This window comes from Microcebus murinus, chromosome 10, assembly GCF_040939455.1.
Source record: "Microcebus murinus isolate Inina chromosome 10, M.murinus_Inina_mat1.0, whole genome shotgun sequence".
Classification (NCBI taxonomy): domain Eukaryota; kingdom Metazoa; phylum Chordata; class Mammalia; order Primates; family Cheirogaleidae; genus Microcebus; species Microcebus murinus.
Genome location: NC_134113.1, coordinates 104082133 through 104098614, shown reverse-complemented (window position 1 = coordinate 104098614; position 16482 = coordinate 104082133). Strand labels below are relative to the sequence as shown.

Genomic DNA, 16482 nt, shown 5'->3' with positions numbered 1-16482 from the left:
CCTTGAGAGTCTGAGAGGGGAGGGAGTTCCAGAAGGAGGCCAGGATGTCATTTTGAGGGAGTATGGGACCAGAACTCGTCCCGTTGCTTTTGGGGTTCTATGGGCTCCACGTAGGAATCTTTGGTGGTGGCAGCTGATGTTGGGGGATCCGGAGTCACACCCAGACCTGCTCCACAGGCCTCCTTTTACTTTTCTCTTTGGAGTCGTTATTTTTAAAAAGTGTCTCTTACCTCTCTCATTGCATTTTCTTTTCTCTCTCTTTTCAAGCAGATGATGGGAGTACAAGTATTCAGGTGACATGTGTTGCCCGTGCCCCCCTCCCCCCTGTGTTCTTATTCATTTACCTCTCATGTTGTTCCAGCGTATTGTGGGGGCACCAATGTTAAGGTCGGGTACGTTGCCCTCTCCCAGCCTCCCCCCTCGGGTCAGAGCTTCAAGTGCGCCCATCCCCCAGTCGGTGCGCACCCACCCCATTCCTAATGGAGGTGTATGCCCCTCCCCTCCCCCCACCCGCCCGACACCCACCCGATGATGAAGGTGATTCCTCTCTGTCCACTTAGGTGTCCATCCGTTCGTACCCATTTGCTGGTGAGCGCGCTCACGGGGCGCTCGTGTGTCCATTCTTGGGATACTTGGCTTACTGGAACGGGTTCCAGCTCTGGCCAGGAGAACACGAGAGGCGCCCTCTCACCGCTGCTCCTCACAGCCCAATGGCACTCCGTGGTGTCCACGCGCCACATTTTATTAATGCACTCCTGGATGGATGGGCACTCGGGTCGCTTCCACATCTTTGCGATTGTGTGAATTGTGCCCTAACTGTCACCCTAACCCTTACCCAGCCCGTGTCCTCTGCCCCTGCCTGACGCACTCCTCCCCGGCCAGGCCCAGGCCCGTCACTGTCCCGGGCCCCCGCCTGACCGGCTCCTTCCCGCCCGGCCTGTCACCGTCCTCTGCCCCTGCCTGACATGCTCCTTCCCGCCCGTCCGGCCTCTCACCGTCCTCGGCCCCTGCCTGACCGGCTCCTCCGTCGCCTGGGCCTTCCAAGGGCTTGGTGTGGACGCTGCTTCCAGGAAGCCCTCCAGAAACCCGGCAGCAGGGTGGCCGCAGCAGTCTCCAGCAGCCGTCCCTAAGTCGCGTGCGGGGCCCCCGCTGTGCCGCGGGGACCCAGCCTGGTGTCTTCCCTGAGGCCCTGCGGCTGCCGCTCCCCGCAAGGGGAGAGTCGCGGAGGTGGGGACCGCCTCCTGATGGGGACGTACACGCAGCTCTCCACGTCGGATTCCGGGGCTCTCTGTCCTGCCCGAAGGCCCAGCTGGCCTGCGGGTCCTTAGAGTGGCAAAAACATCCGAAAGCTGAGATTGAGGGTCCGGTGGGTGTCTGCGCTTTTGTGCTGGGCACCCCAGGGAGGCCCGGGGGCTGGCTGGACAACGCGGTCTGCTGGGCGGGGGGGGGGGGGGGGGTTAGAGGAGCAACTGATGCCCTTTGCACTTTGGGTAGCAAGAGTCTGAGGTGTCTCTGAGCCCTGTGCCATGTCGGGGGGGGGGCGGGGGGGGAAGAGGAGGAGGAGGAGGAGGTGGGAAGGGCCGGGGCCTGCAGTCGTGTTCCCGGGGTGGCAGGGCAAGTGGCTTCTTCCACAGGCTGCTTGGCCTGGGCTCCCTGCACCTGGGCCTTTGGAGGACCGGCCCTGTGCTTGCCAACGCTTCCTGCAGGGACCCAGAGCTGGGAGGTTGCATCTCTCAGCCCTGGGTCGGGCAGAGCCCCAGTGGGCCATGCCCACAACCTCTCTCAGCACCGGTCCCCCAGAAGGCTCCTTGGGGACCAGGATTCTCTTGCGGTGACTCTTTAAGGTCTGGCCCCTGGATGGAGGGGCACCAGGAGTAGAGGAGCAGGAAGGGGAAGGGGGTGGCCATGCGAGGGGACACTTTGAGGCCAAGTCCCAGCTTCAGCCTGATCCTCCTGGGAACCCCGGGGTGTACGTCACACCTCCTGGTTGTCCCGCTCTGAGACAAGGAGCCGGGCTTCGCATTCCCACAGCAGCCAGTCGTGGGCTGAGGACACCTGGGGCGTTGGGAACTCCCTGGCTTCTCCTTGGTTTAACATCTGGAGCTGCTTGTGAATCGTGCCGCCACACACACCCGAGTGCAGGTGTCTTCCGCACAGACTGCGGGCCTCGCTCTTCTGAATGCCGCTAGCTGGCCACCCACCCACGGGTGAACCTGGTCAGGGTACTTTCTCTCAGGGGCAGACTCTTTTCCGGGCGGGCTACCGGTGTCTCTGTTTGCTCCTTTCTTTCTTCCATTTCGGGAAAGTCTTCCTTGCTGGGTGTGGAAATCTCCTATGCCTTCCCTCGCCTATTCTGTCAGCTTTCAAATTCTCTTTCAGTTGCCACCCTCACAGATGGATTAGGAAACTCTTTCCGGTGCACTCATTAGTGAAATGACCTCAAGGAAGCTGGAATCCAATATCTAATCGCCGATTTTTAGCGAGTCCACACGCCAGGGTGGTCGGGGTCCAATGCAGCCCCGGCCAGGCCCAGGCCCCTTGGACCGGGCCACAGGAGGACACAGAGGAGGGTCCCGGCCCCCACGGTCGCGGTGCCGGCAGTTCTCCAAGGGCTTGGGCGTTTTCCAGAGGTAGGAGATGGAGGGGACTGATTTCTTCAGCGCCCCACAAACCACGCCACCCCACCCCACCCCACCCCACCCATGGGACACATCCCCAGAGAGAGATGCCCCATACACTCGCTCCCCTCCCCCTTGCGCTGTGCCCCAGCCCTGGCCCGGGGGAATAGGCGGCAGCCCGCCCACAGGGCGGGGGGCACAGCTGAAAGGGGTTGTGGGGGAGGGCGGCCCCTGGCTGGGGTCAAAGGGCGAGCGCCCGGTGCCGGTGCGCGCGTGCGCAGTCAGCGGCGGCGACGCGCTGGGGGTGGGCAGCGGGTAGGTGAAGGAGGCCAGGCGAGGAGACGAGGGGGGCTGGGAGGGCTCCACCTTGGCGGGTCCAGCCGTGGAGGCGCATCTTGTGTGAGTGTGAGTGAGTGTGAGTGTGTGTGTGTGGAGAGAGAGACAGCCCCCCGCCCCGGCCGCCCGGCCCGGCCCGTCACCCCCGTCCCTCGGAGCCCGCCGGACCCGGCCGGCGAACTCAACAGGCCCGGCCGGGCGCGGGGCCTGGGGCGGGAGGAGGCGGCGGGGAAGCGCAGAGACGCTGGGATCTTGAGCGGGGCAGGGGCGCCCTCCGCCGTCTAGGGCCACACCACCCTGAACGCCCCCCGGTCTCCTCTGGTCTCGGAAGCTAAGCAGGGTCGGGCCTGGTTAGTACTTGGATGGGAGAAGACCGCCTGGGAATACCGGGTGCCGTAGGCTTCTTCTTCTTCTTTTTTTTTTTTTTTGCCTCTTGTTCTGTCCCCTTTCTGGGAGCGCGGCGGCGGCCCGGGGTGGGGGTCACCCCCACCCTCAGCGCCCGCCGTGGGGTGCCTGGCGCCCCAGCCCGCACCGTGGGGCCTCCTCTTGTCCCAAGCCGCGACACCGCCGCCACGCGGCAGCATGCGTGGCATCTGGACTGTCAGGTCTCAGACCAAAGGTCTGCTCTGTGGGAACCGACACGCTGGAGGAAACCTTGAGAGTCTGAGAGGGGAGGGAGTTCCAGAAGGAGGCCAGGATGTCATTTTGAGGGAGTATGGGACCAGAACTCGTCCCGTTGCTTTTGGGGTTCTATGGGCTCCACGTAGGAATCTTTGGTGGTGGCAGCTGATGTTGGGGGATCCGGAGTCACACCCAGACCTGCTCCACAGGCCTCCTTTTACTTTTCTCTTTGGAGTCGTTATTTTTAAAAAGTGTCTCTTACCTCTCTCATTGCATTTTCTTTTCTCTCTCTTTTCAAGCAGATGATGGGAGTACAAGTATTCAGGTGACATGTGTTGCCCGTGCCCCCCTCCCCCCTGTGTTCTTATTCATTTACCTCTCATGTTGTTCCAGCGTATTGTGGGGGCACCAATGTTAAGGTCGGGTACGTTGCCCTCTCCCAGCCTCCCCCCTCGGGTCAGAGCTTCAAGTGCGCCCATCCCCCAGTCGGTGCGCACCCACCCCATTCCTAATGGAGGTGTATGCCCCTCCCCTCCCCCCACCCGCCCGACACCCACCCGATGATGAAGGTGATTCCTCTCTGTCCACTTAGGTGTCCATCCGTTCGTACCCATTTGCTGGTGAGCGCGCTCACGGGGCGCTCGTGTGTCCATTCTTGGGATACTTGGCTTACTGGAACGGGTTCCAGCTCTGGCCAGGAGAACACGAGAGGCGCCCTCTCACCGCTGCTCCTCACAGCCCAATGGCACTCCGTGGTGTCCACGCGCCACATTTTATTAATGCACTCCTGGATGGATGGGCACTCGGGTCGCTTCCACATCTTTGCGATTGTGTGAATTGTGCCCTAACTGTCACCCTAACCCTTACCCAGCCCGTGTCCTCTGCCCCTGCCTGACGCACTCCTCCCCGGCCAGGCCCAGGCCCGTCACTGTCCCGGGCCCCCGCCTGACCGGCTCCTTCCCGCCCGGCCTGTCACCGTCCTCTGCCCCTGCCTGACATGCTCCTTCCCGCCCGTCCGGCCTCTCACCGTCCTCGGCCCCTGCCTGACCGGCTCCTCCGTCGCCTGGGCCTTCCAAGGGCTTGGTGTGGACGCTGCTTCCAGGAAGCCCTCCAGAAACCCGGCAGCAGGGTGGCCGCAGCAGTCTCCAGCAGCCGTCCCTAAGTCGCGTGCGGGGCCCCCGCTGTGCCGCGGGGACCCAGCCTGGTGTCTTCCCTGAGGCCCTGCGGCTGCCGCTCCCCGCAAGGGGAGAGTCGCGGAGGTGGGGACCGCCTCCTGATGGGGACGTACACGCAGCTCTCCACGTCGGATTCCGGGGCTCTCTGTCCTGCCCGAAGGCCCAGCTGGCCTGCGGGTCCTTAGAGTGGCAAAAACATCCGAAAGCTGAGATTGAGGGTCCGGTGGGTGTCTGCGCTTTTGTGCTGGGCACCCCAGGGAGGCCCGGGGGCTGGCTGGACAACGCGGTCTGCTGGGCGGGGGGGGGGGGGGGGGGTTAGAGGAGCAACTGATGCCCTTTGCACTTTGGGTAGCAAGAGTCTGAGGTGTCTCTGAGCCCTGTGCCATGTCGGGGGGGGGGGCGGGGGGGGAAGAGGAGGAGGAGGAGGAGGTGGGAAGGGCCGGGGCCTGCAGTCGTGTTCCCGGGGTGGCAGGGCAAGTGGCTTCTTCCACAGGCTGCTTGGCCTGGGCTCCCTGCACCTGGGCCTTTGGAGGACCGGCCCTGTGCTTGCCAACGCTTCCTGCAGGGACCCAGAGCTGGGAGGTTGCATCTCTCAGCCCTGGGTCGGGCAGAGCCCCAGCGGGCCATGCCCACAACCTCTCTCAGCACCGGTCCCCCAGAAGGCTCCTTGGGGACCAGGATTCTCTTGCGGTGACTCTTTAAGGTCTGGCCCCTGGATGGAGGGGCACCAGGAGTAGAGGAGCAGGAAGGGGAAGGGGGTGGCCATGCGAGGGGACACTTTGAGGCCAAGTCCCAGCTTCAGCCTGATCCTCCTGGGAACCCCGGGGTGTACGTCACACCTCCTGGTTGTCCCGCTCTGAGACAAGGAGCCGGGCTTCGCATTCCCACAGCAGCCAGTCGTGGGCTGAGGACACCTGGGGCGTTGGGAACTCCCTGGCTTCTCCTTGGTTTAACATCTGGAGCTGCTTGTGAATCGTGCCGCCACACACACCCGAGTGCAGGTGTCTTCCGCACAGACTGCGGGCCTCGCTCTTCTGAATGCCGCTAGCTGGCCACCCACCCACGGGTGAACCTGGTCAGGGTACTTTCTCTCAGGGGCAGACTCTTTTCCGGGCGGGCTACCGGTGTCTCTGTTTGCTCCTTTCTTTCTTCCATTTCGGGAAAGTCTTCCTTGCTGGGTGTGGAAATCTCCTATGCCTTCCCTCGCCTATTCTGTCAGCTTTCAAATTCTCTTTCAGTTGCCACCCTCACAGATGGATTAGGAAACTCTTTCCGGTGCACTCATTAGTGAAATGACCTCAAGGAAGCTGGAATCCAATATCTAATCGCCGATTTTTAGCGAGTCCACACGCCAGGGTGGTCGGGGTCCAATGCAGCCCCGGCCAGGCCCAGGCCCCTTGGACCGGGCCACAGGAGGACACAGAGGAGGGTCCCGGCCCCCACGGTCGCGGTGCCGGCAGTTCTCCAAGGGCTTGGGCGTTTTCCAGAGGTAGGAGATGGAGGGGACTGATTTCTTCAGCGCCCCACAAACCACGCCACCCCACCCCACCCCACCCCACCCATGGGACACATCCCCAGAGAGAGATGCCCCATACACTCGCTCCCCTCCCCCTTGCGCTGTGCCCCAGCCCTGGCCCGGGGGAATAGGCGGCAGCCCGCCCACAGGGCGGGGGGCACAGCTGAAAGGGGTTGTGGGGGAGGGCGGCCCCTGGCTGGGGTCAAAGGGCGAGCGCCCGGTGCCGGTGCGCGCGTGCGCAGTCAGCGGCGGCGACGCGCTGGGGGTGGGCAGCGGGTAGGTGAAGGAGGCCAGGCGAGGAGACGAGGGGGGCTGGGAGGGCTCCACCTTGGCGGGTCCAGCCGTGGAGGCGCATCTTGTGTGAGTGTGAGTGAGTGTGAGTGTGTGTGTGTGGAGAGAGAGACAGCCCCCCGCCCCGGCCGCCCGGCCCGGCCCGTCACCCCCGTCCCTCGGAGCCCGCCGGACCCGGCCGGCGAACTCAACAGGCCCGGCCGGGCGCGGGGCCTGGGGCGGGAGGAGGCGGCGGGGAAGCGCAGAGACGCTGGGATCTTGAGCGGGGCAGGGGCGCCCTCCGCCGTCTAGGGCCACACCACCCTGAACGCCCCCCGGTCTCCTCTGGTCTCGGAAGCTAAGCAGGGTCGGGCCTGGTTAGTACTTGGATGGGAGAAGACCGCCTGGGAATACCGGGTGCCGTAGGCTTCTTCTTCTTCTTTTTTTTTTTTTTTGCCTCTTGTTCTGTCCCCTTTCTGGGAGCGCGGCGGCGGCCCGGGGTGGGGGTCACCCCCACCCTCAGCGCCCGCCGTGGGGTGCCTGGCGCCCCAGCCCGCACCGTGGGGCCTCCTCTTGTCCCAAGCCGCGACACCGCCGCCACGCGGCAGCATGCGTGGCATCTGGACTGTCAGGTCTCAGACCAAAGGTCTGCTCTGTGGGAACCGACACGCTGGAGGAAACCTTGAGAGTCTGAGAGGGGAGGGAGTTCCAGAAGGAGGCCAGGATGTCATTTTGAGGGAGTATGGGACCAGAACTCGTCCCGTTGCTTTTGGGGTTCTATGGGCTCCACGTAGGAATCTTTGGTGGTGGCAGCTGATGTTGGGGGATCCGGAGTCACACCCAGACCTGCTCCACAGGCCTCCTTTTACTTTTCTCTTTGGAGTCGTTATTTTTAAAAAGTGTCTCTTACCTCTCTCATTGCATTTTCTTTTCTCTCTCTTTTCAAGCAGATGATGGGAGTACAAGTATTCAGGTGACATGTGTTGCCCGTGCCCCCCTCCCCCCTGTGTTCTTATTCATTTACCTCTCATGTTGTTCCAGCGTATTGTGGGGGCACCAATGTTAAGGTCGGGTACGTTGCCCTCTCCCAGCCTCCCCCCTCGGGTCAGAGCTTCAAGTGCGCCCATCCCCCAGTCGGTGCGCACCCACCCCATTCCTAATGGAGGTGTATGCCCCTCCCCTCCCCCCACCCGCCCGACACCCACCCGATGATGAAGGTGATTCCTCTCTGTCCACTTAGGTGTCCATCCGTTCGTACCCATTTGCTGGTGAGCGCGCTCACGGGGCGCTCGTGTGTCCATTCTTGGGATACTTGGCTTACTGGAACGGGTTCCAGCTCTGGCCAGGAGAACACGAGAGGCGCCCTCTCACCGCTGCTCCTCACAGCCCAATGGCACTCCGTGGTGTCCACGCGCCACATTTTATTAATGCACTCCTGGATGGATGGGCACTCGGGTCGCTTCCACATCTTTGCGATTGTGTGAATTGTGCCCTAACTGTCACCCTAACCCTTACCCAGCCCGTGTCCTCTGCCCCTGCCTGACGCACTCCTCCCCGGCCAGGCCCAGGCCCGTCACTGTCCCGGGCCCCCGCCTGACCGGCTCCTTCCCGCCCGGCCTGTCACCGTCCTCTGCCCCTGCCTGACATGCTCCTTCCCGCCCGTCCGGCCTCTCACCGTCCTCGGCCCCTGCCTGACCGGCTCCTCCGTCGCCTGGGCCTTCCAAGGGCTTGGTGTGGACGCTGCTTCCAGGAAGCCCTCCAGAAACCCGGCAGCAGGGTGGCCGCAGCAGTCTCCAGCAGCCGTCCCTAAGTCGCGTGCGGGGCCCCCGCTGTGCCGCGGGGACCCAGCCTGGTGTCTTCCCTGAGGCCCTGCGGCTGCCGCTCCCCGCAAGGGGAGAGTCGCGGAGGTGGGGACCGCCTCCTGATGGGGACGTACACGCAGCTCTCCACGTCGGATTCCGGGGCTCTCTGTCCTGCCCGAAGGCCCAGCTGGCCTGCGGGTCCTTAGAGTGGCAAAAACATCCGAAAGCTGAGATTGAGGGTCCGGTGGGTGTCTGCGCTTTTGTGCTGGGCACCCCAGGGAGGCCCGGGGGCTGGCTGGACAACGCGGTCTGCTGGGCGGGGGGGGGGGGGGGGGTTAGAGGAGCAACTGATGCCCTTTGCACTTTGGGTAGCAAGAGTCTGAGGTGTCTCTGAGCCCTGTGCCATGTCGGGGGGGGGGCGGGGGGGGAAGAGGAGGAGGAGGAGGAGGTGGGAAGGGCCGGGGCCTGCAGTCGTGTTCCCGGGGTGGCAGGGCAAGTGGCTTCTTCCACAGGCTGCTTGGCCTGGGCTCCCTGCACCTGGGCCTTTGGAGGACCGGCCCTGTGCTTGCCAACGCTTCCTGCAGGGACCCAGAGCTGGGAGGTTGCATCTCTCAGCCCTGGGTCGGGCAGAGCCCCAGCGGGCCATGCCCACAACCTCTCTCAGCACCGGTCCCCCAGAAGGCTCCTTGGGGACCAGGATTCTCTTGCGGTGACTCTTTAAGGTCTGGCCCCTGGATGGAGGGGCACCAGGAGTAGAGGAGCAGGAAGGGGAAGGGGGTGGCCATGCGAGGGGACACTTTGAGGCCAAGTCCCAGCTTCAGCCTGATCCTCCTGGGAACCCCGGGGTGTACGTCACACCTCCTGGTTGTCCCGCTCTGAGACAAGGAGCCGGGCTTCGCATTCCCACAGCAGCCAGTCGTGGGCTGAGGACACCTGGGGCGTTGGGAACTCCCTGGCTTCTCCTTGGTTTAACATCTGGAGCTGCTTGTGAATCGTGCCGCCACACACACCCGAGTGCAGGTGTCTTCCGCACAGACTGCGGGCCTCGCTCTTCTGAATGCCGCTAGCTGGCCACCCACCCACGGGTGAACCTGGTCAGGGTACTTTCTCTCAGGGGCAGACTCTTTTCCGGGCGGGCTACCGGTGTCTCTGTTTGCTCCTTTCTTTCTTCCATTTCGGGAAAGTCTTCCTTGCTGGGTGTGGAAATCTCCTATGCCTTCCCTCGCCTATTCTGTCAGCTTTCAAATTCTCTTTCAGTTGCCACCCTCACAGATGGATTAGGAAACTCTTTCCGGTGCACTCATTAGTGAAATGACCTCAAGGAAGCTGGAATCCAATATCTAATCGCCGATTTTTAGCGAGTCCACACGCCAGGGTGGTCGGGGTCCAATGCAGCCCCGGCCAGGCCCAGGCCCCTTGGACCGGGCCACAGGAGGACACAGAGGAGGGTCCCGGCCCCCACGGTCGCGGTGCCGGCAGTTCTCCAAGGGCTTGGGCGTTTTCCAGAGGTAGGAGATGGAGGGGACTGATTTCTTCAGCGCCCCACAAACCACGCCACCCCACCCCACCCCACCCCACCCATGGGACACATCCCCAGAGAGAGATGCCCCATACACTCGCTCCCCTCCCCCTTGCGCTGTGCCCCAGCCCTGGCCCGGGGGAATAGGCGGCAGCCCGCCCACAGGGCGGGGGGCACAGCTGAAAGGGGTTGTGGGGGAGGGCGGCCCCTGGCTGGGGTCAAAGGGCGAGCGCCCGGTGCCGGTGCGCGCGTGCGCAGTCAGCGGCGGCGACGCGCTGGGGGTGGGCAGCGGGTAGGTGAAGGAGGCCAGGCGAGGAGACGAGGGGGGCTGGGAGGGCTCCACCTTGGCGGGTCCAGCCGTGGAGGCGCATCTTGTGTGAGTGTGAGTGAGTGTGAGTGTGTGTGTGTGGAGAGAGAGACAGCCCCCCGCCCCGGCCGCCCGGCCCGGCCCGTCACCCCCGTCCCTCGGAGCCCGCCGGACCCGGCCGGCGAACTCAACAGGCCCGGCCGGGCGCGGGGCCTGGGGCGGGAGGAGGCGGCGGGGAAGCGCAGAGACGCTGGGATCTTGAGCGGGGCAGGGGCGCCCTCCGCCGTCTAGGGCCACACCACCCTGAACGCCCCCCGGTCTCCTCTGGTCTCGGAAGCTAAGCAGGGTCGGGCCTGGTTAGTACTTGGATGGGAGAAGACCGCCTGGGAATACCGGGTGCCGTAGGCTTCTTCTTCTTCTTTTTTTTTTTTTTTGCCTCTTGTTCTGTCCCCTTTCTGGGAGCGCGGCGGCGGCCCGGGGTGGGGGTCACCCCCACCCTCAGCGCCCGCCGTGGGGTGCCTGGCGCCCCAGCCCGCACCGTGGGGCCTCCTCTTGTCCCAAGCCGCGACACCGCCGCCACGCGGCAGCATGCGTGGCATCTGGACTGTCAGGTCTCAGACCAAAGGTCTGCTCTGTGGGAACCGACACGCTGGAGGAAACCTTGAGAGTCTGAGAGGGGAGGGAGTTCCAGAAGGAGGCCAGGATGTCATTTTGAGGGAGTATGGGACCAGAACTCGTCCCGTTGCTTTTGGGGTTCTATGGGCTCCACGTAGGAATCTTTGGTGGTGGCAGCTGATGTTGGGGGATCCGGAGTCACACCCAGACCTGCTCCACAGGCCTCCTTTTACTTTTCTCTTTGGAGTCGTTATTTTTAAAAAGTGTCTCTTACCTCTCTCATTGCATTTTCTTTTCTCTCTCTTTTCAAGCAGATGATGGGAGTACAAGTATTCAGGTGACATGTGTTGCCCGTGCCCCCCTCCCCCCTGTGTTCTTATTCATTTACCTCTCATGTTGTTCCAGCGTATTGTGGGGGCACCAATGTTAAGGTCGGGTACGTTGCCCTCTCCCAGCCTCCCCCCTCGGGTCAGAGCTTCAAGTGCGCCCATCCCCCAGTCGGTGCGCACCCACCCCATTCCTAATGGAGGTGTATGCCCCTCCCCTCCCCCCACCCGCCCGACACCCACCCGATGATGAAGGTGATTCCTCTCTGTCCACTTAGGTGTCCATCCGTTCGTACCCATTTGCTGGTGAGCGCGCTCACGGGGCGCTCGTGTGTCCATTCTTGGGATACTTGGCTTACTGGAACGGGTTCCAGCTCTGGCCAGGAGAACACGAGAGGCGCCCTCTCACCGCTGCTCCTCACAGCCCAATGGCACTCCGTGGTGTCCACGCGCCACATTTTATTAATGCACTCCTGGATGGATGGGCACTCGGGTCGCTTCCACATCTTTGCGATTGTGTGAATTGTGCCCTAACTGTCACCCTAACCCTTACCCAGCCCGTGTCCTCTGCCCCTGCCTGACGCACTCCTCCCCGGCCAGGCCCAGGCCCGTCACTGTCCCGGGCCCCCGCCTGACCGGCTCCTTCCCGCCCGGCCTGTCACCGTCCTCTGCCCCTGCCTGACATGCTCCTTCCCGCCCGTCCGGCCTCTCACCGTCCTCGGCCCCTGCCTGACCGGCTCCTCCGTCGCCTGGGCCTTCCAAGGGCTTGGTGTGGACGCTGCTTCCAGGAAGCCCTCCAGAAACCCGGCAGCAGGGTGGCCGCAGCAGTCTCCAGCAGCCGTCCCTAAGTCGCGTGCGGGGCCCCCGCTGTGCCGCGGGGACCCAGCCTGGTGTCTTCCCTGAGGCCCTGCGGCTGCCGCTCCCCGCAAGGGGAGAGTCGCGGAGGTGGGGACCGCCTCCTGATGGGGACGTACACGCAGCTCTCCACGTCGGATTCCGGGGCTCTCTGTCCTGCCCGAAGGCCCAGCTGGCCTGCGGGTCCTTAGAGTGGCAAAAACATCCGAAAGCTGAGATTGAGGGTCCGGTGGGTGTCTGCGCTTTTGTGCTGGGCACCCCAGGGAGGCCCGGGGGCTGGCTGGACAACGCGGTCTGCTGGGCGGGGGGGGGGGGGGGGGTTAGAGGAGCAACTGATGCCCTTTGCACTTTGGGTAGCAAGAGTCTGAGGTGTCTCTGAGCCCTGTGCCATGTCGGGGGGGGGGGCGGGGGGGGAAGAGGAGGAGGAGGAGGAGGTGGGAAGGGCCGGGGCCTGCAGTCGTGTTCCCGGGGTGGCAGGGCAAGTGGCTTCTTCCACAGGCTGCTTGGCCTGGGCTCCCTGCACCTGGGCCTTTGGAGGACCGGCCCTGTGCTTGCCAACGCTTCCTGCAGGGACCCAGAGCTGGGAGGTTGCATCTCTCAGCCCTGGGTCGGGCAGAGCCCCAGCGGGCCATGCCCACAACCTCTCTCAGCACCGGTCCCCCAGAAGGCTCCTTGGGGACCAGGATTCTCTTGCGGTGACTCTTTAAGGTCTGGCCCCTGGATGGAGGGGCACCAGGAGTAGAGGAGCAGGAAGGGGAAGGGGGTGGCCATGCGAGGGGACACTTTGAGGCCAAGTCCCAGCTTCAGCCTGATCCTCCTGGGAACCCCGGGGTGTACGTCACACCTCCTGGTTGTCCCGCTCTGAGACAAGGAGCCGGGCTTCGCATTCCCACAGCAGCCAGTCGTGGGCTGAGGACACCTGGGGCGTTGGGAACTCCCTGGCTTCTCCTTGGTTTAACATCTGGAGCTGCTTGTGAATCGTGCCGCCACACACACCCGAGTGCAGGTGTCTTCCGCACAGACTGCGGGCCTCGCTCTTCTGAATGCCGCTAGCTGGCCACCCACCCACGGGTGAACCTGGTCAGGGTACTTTCTCTCAGGGGCAGACTCTTTTCCGGGCGGGCTACCGGTGTCTCTGTTTGCTCCTTTCTTTCTTCCATTTCGGGAAAGTCTTCCTTGCTGGGTGTGGAAATCTCCTATGCCTTCCCTCGCCTATTCTGTCAGCTTTCAAATTCTCTTTCAGTTGCCACCCTCACAGATGGATTAGGAAACTCTTTCCGGTGCACTCATTAGTGAAATGACCTCAAGGAAGCTGGAATCCAATATCTAATCGCCGATTTTTAGCGAGTCCACACGCCAGGGTGGTCGGGGTCCAATGCAGCCCCGGCCAGGCCCAGGCCCCTTGGACCGGGCCACAGGAGGACACAGAGGAGGGTCCCGGCCCCCACGGTCGCGGTGCCGGCAGTTCTCCAAGGGCTTGGGCGTTTTCCAGAGGTAGGAGATGGAGGGGACTGATTTCTTCAGCGCCCCACAAACCACGCCACCCCACCCCACCCCACCCCACCCATGGGACACATCCCCAGAGAGAGATGCCCCATACACTCGCTCCCCTCCCCCTTGCGCTGTGCCCCAGCCCTGGCCCGGGGGAATAGGCGGCAGCCCGCCCACAGGGCGGGGGGCACAGCTGAAAGGGGTTGTGGGGGAGGGCGGCCCCTGGCTGGGGTCAAAGGGCGAGCGCCCGGTGCCGGTGCGCGCGTGCGCAGTCAGCGGCGGCGACGCGCTGGGGGTGGGCAGCGGGTAGGTGAAGGAGGCCAGGCGAGGAGACGAGGGGGGCTGGGAGGGCTCCACCTTGGCGGGTCCAGCCGTGGAGGCGCATCTTGTGTGAGTGTGAGTGAGTGTGAGTGTGTGTGTGTGGAGAGAGAGACAGCCCCCCGCCCCGGCCGCCCGGCCCGGCCCGTCACCCCCGTCCCTCGGAGCCCGCCGGACCCGGCCGGCGAACTCAACAGGCCCGGCCGGGCGCGGGGCCTGGGGCGGGAGGAGGCGGCGGGGAAGCGCAGAGACGCTGGGATCTTGAGCGGGGCAGGGGCGCCCTCCGCCGTCTAGGGCCACACCACCCTGAACGCCCCCCGGTCTCCTCTGGTCTCGGAAGCTAAGCAGGGTCGGGCCTGGTTAGTACTTGGATGGGAGAAGACCGCCTGGGAATACCGGGTGCCGTAGGCTTCTTCTTCTTCTTTTTTTTTTTTTTTGCCTCTTGTTCTGTCCCCTTTCTGGGAGCGCGGCGGCGGCCCGGGGTGGGGGTCACCCCCACCCTCAGCGCCCGCCGTGGGGTGCCTGGCGCCCCAGCCCGCACCGTGGGGCCTCCTCTTGTCCCAAGCCGCGACACCGCCGCCACGCGGCAGCATGCGTGGCATCTGGACTGTCAGGTCTCAGACCAAAGGTCTGCTCTGTGGGAACCGACACGCTGGAGGAAACCTTGAGAGTCTGAGAGGGGAGGGAGTTCCAGAAGGAGGCCAGGATGTCATTTTGAGGGAGTATGGGACCAGAACTCGTCCCGTTGCTTTTGGGGTTCTATGGGCTCCACGTAGGAATCTTTGGTGGTGGCAGCTGATGTTGGGGGATCCGGAGTCACACCCAGACCTGCTCCACAGGCCTCCTTTTACTTTTCTCTTTGGAGTCGTTATTTTTAAAAAGTGTCTCTTACCTCTCTCATTGCATTTTCTTTTCTCTCTCTTTTCAAGCAGATGATGGGAGTACAAGTATTCAGGTGACATGTGTTGCCCGTGCCCCCCTCCCCCCTGTGTTCTTATTCATTTACCTCTCATGTTGTTCCAGCGTATTGTGGGGGCACCAATGTTAAGGTCGGGTACGTTGCCCTCTCCCAGCCTCCCCCCTCGGGTCAGAGCTTCAAGTGCGCCCATCCCCCAGTCGGTGCGCACCCACCCCATTCCTAATGGAGGTGTATGCCCCTCCCCTCCCCCCACCCGCCCGACACCCACCCGATGATGAAGGTGATTCCTCTCTGTCCACTTAGGTGTCCATCCGTTCGTACCCATTTGCTGGTGAGCGCGCTCACGGGGCGCTCGTGTGTCCATTCTTGGGATACTTGGCTTACTGGAACGGGTTCCAGCTCTGGCCAGGAGAACACGAGAGGCGCCCTCTCACCGCTGCTCCTCACAGCCCAATGGCACTCCGTGGTGTCCACGCGCCACATTTTATTAATGCACTCCTGGATGGATGGGCACTCGGGTCGCTTCCACATCTTTGCGATTGTGTGAATTGTGCCCTAACTGTCACCCTAACCCTTACCCAGCCCGTGTCCTCTGCCCCTGCCTGACGCACTCCTCCCCGGCCAGGCCCAGGCCCGTCACTGTCCCGGGCCCCCGCCTGACCGGCTCCTTCCCGCCCGGCCTGTCACCGTCCTCTGCCCCTGCCTGACATGCTCCTTCCCGCCCGTCCGGCCTCTCACCGTCCTCGGCCCCTGCCTGACCGGCTCCTCCGTCGCCTGGGCCTTCCAAGGGCTTGGTGTGGACGCTGCTTCCAGGAAGCCCTCCAGAAACCCGGCAGCAGGGTGGCCGCAGCAGTCTCCAGCAGCCGTCCCTAAGTCGCGTGCGGGGCCCCCGCTGTGCCGCGGGGACCCAGCCTGGTGTCTTCCCTGAGGCCCTGCGGCTGCCGCTCCCCGCAAGGGGAGAGTTGCGGAGGTGGGGACCGCCTCCTGATGGGGACGTACACGCAGCTCTCCACGTCGGATTCCGGGGCTCTCTGTCCTGCCCGAAGGCCCAGCTGGCCTGCGGGTCCTTAGAGTGGCAAAAACATCCGAAAGCTGAGATTGAGGGTCCGGTGGGTGTCTGCGCTTTTGTGCTGGGCACCCCAGGGAGGCCCGGGGGCTGGCTGGACAACGCGGTCTGCTGGGCGGGGGGGGGGGGGTTAGAGGAGCAACTGATGCCCTTTGCACTTTGGGTAGCAAGAGTCTGAGGTGTCTCTGAGCCCTGTGCCATGTCGGGGGGGGGGGGGGCGGGGGGGGAAGAGGAGGAGGAGGAGGAGGTGGGAAGGGCCGGGGCCTGCAGTCGTGTTCCCGGGGTGGCAGGGCAAGTGGCTTCTTCCACAGGCTGCTTGGCCTGGGCTCCCTGCACCTGGGCCTTTGGAGGACCGGCCCTGTGCTTGCCAACGCTTCCTGCAGGGACCCAGAGCTGGGAGGTTGCATCTCTCAGCCCTGGGTCGGGCAGAGCCCCAGCGGGCCATGCCCACAACCTCTCTCAGCACCGGTCCCCCAGAAGGCTCCTTGGGGACCAGGATTCTCTTGCGGTGACTCTTTAAGGTCTGGCCCCTGGATGGAGGGGCACCAGGAGTAGAGGAGCAGGAAGGGGAAGGGGGTGGCCATGCGAGGGGACACTTTGAGGCCAAGTCCCAGCTTCAGCCTGATCCTCCTGGGAACCCCGGGGTGTACGTCACACCTCCTGGTTGTCCCGCTCTGAGACAAGGAGCCGGGCTTCGCATTCCCACAGCAGCCAGTCGTGGGCTGAGG

The 16482-nt window shown here is 63.9% G+C and overlaps 4 pseudogenes; all 4 read left to right on the top strand.

Annotated features, from left to right (window-relative positions):
* Positions 1-3233: 3233 nt before the first annotated feature.
* On the top strand, positions 3234-3356 carry LOC142873660 (uncharacterized; annotated as a pseudogene).
* A 3486-nt stretch (positions 3357-6842) lies between these two features.
* Positions 6843-6965, top strand: LOC142873659 (uncharacterized; annotated as a pseudogene).
* Positions 6966-10449: 3484 nt separating this feature from the next.
* LOC142873652 (uncharacterized) lies at positions 10450-10572 on the top strand (annotated as a pseudogene).
* A 3485-nt stretch (positions 10573-14057) lies between these two features.
* Positions 14058-14180, top strand: LOC142873640 (uncharacterized; annotated as a pseudogene).
* The last annotated feature ends 2302 nt before the right edge of the window (positions 14181-16482 follow it).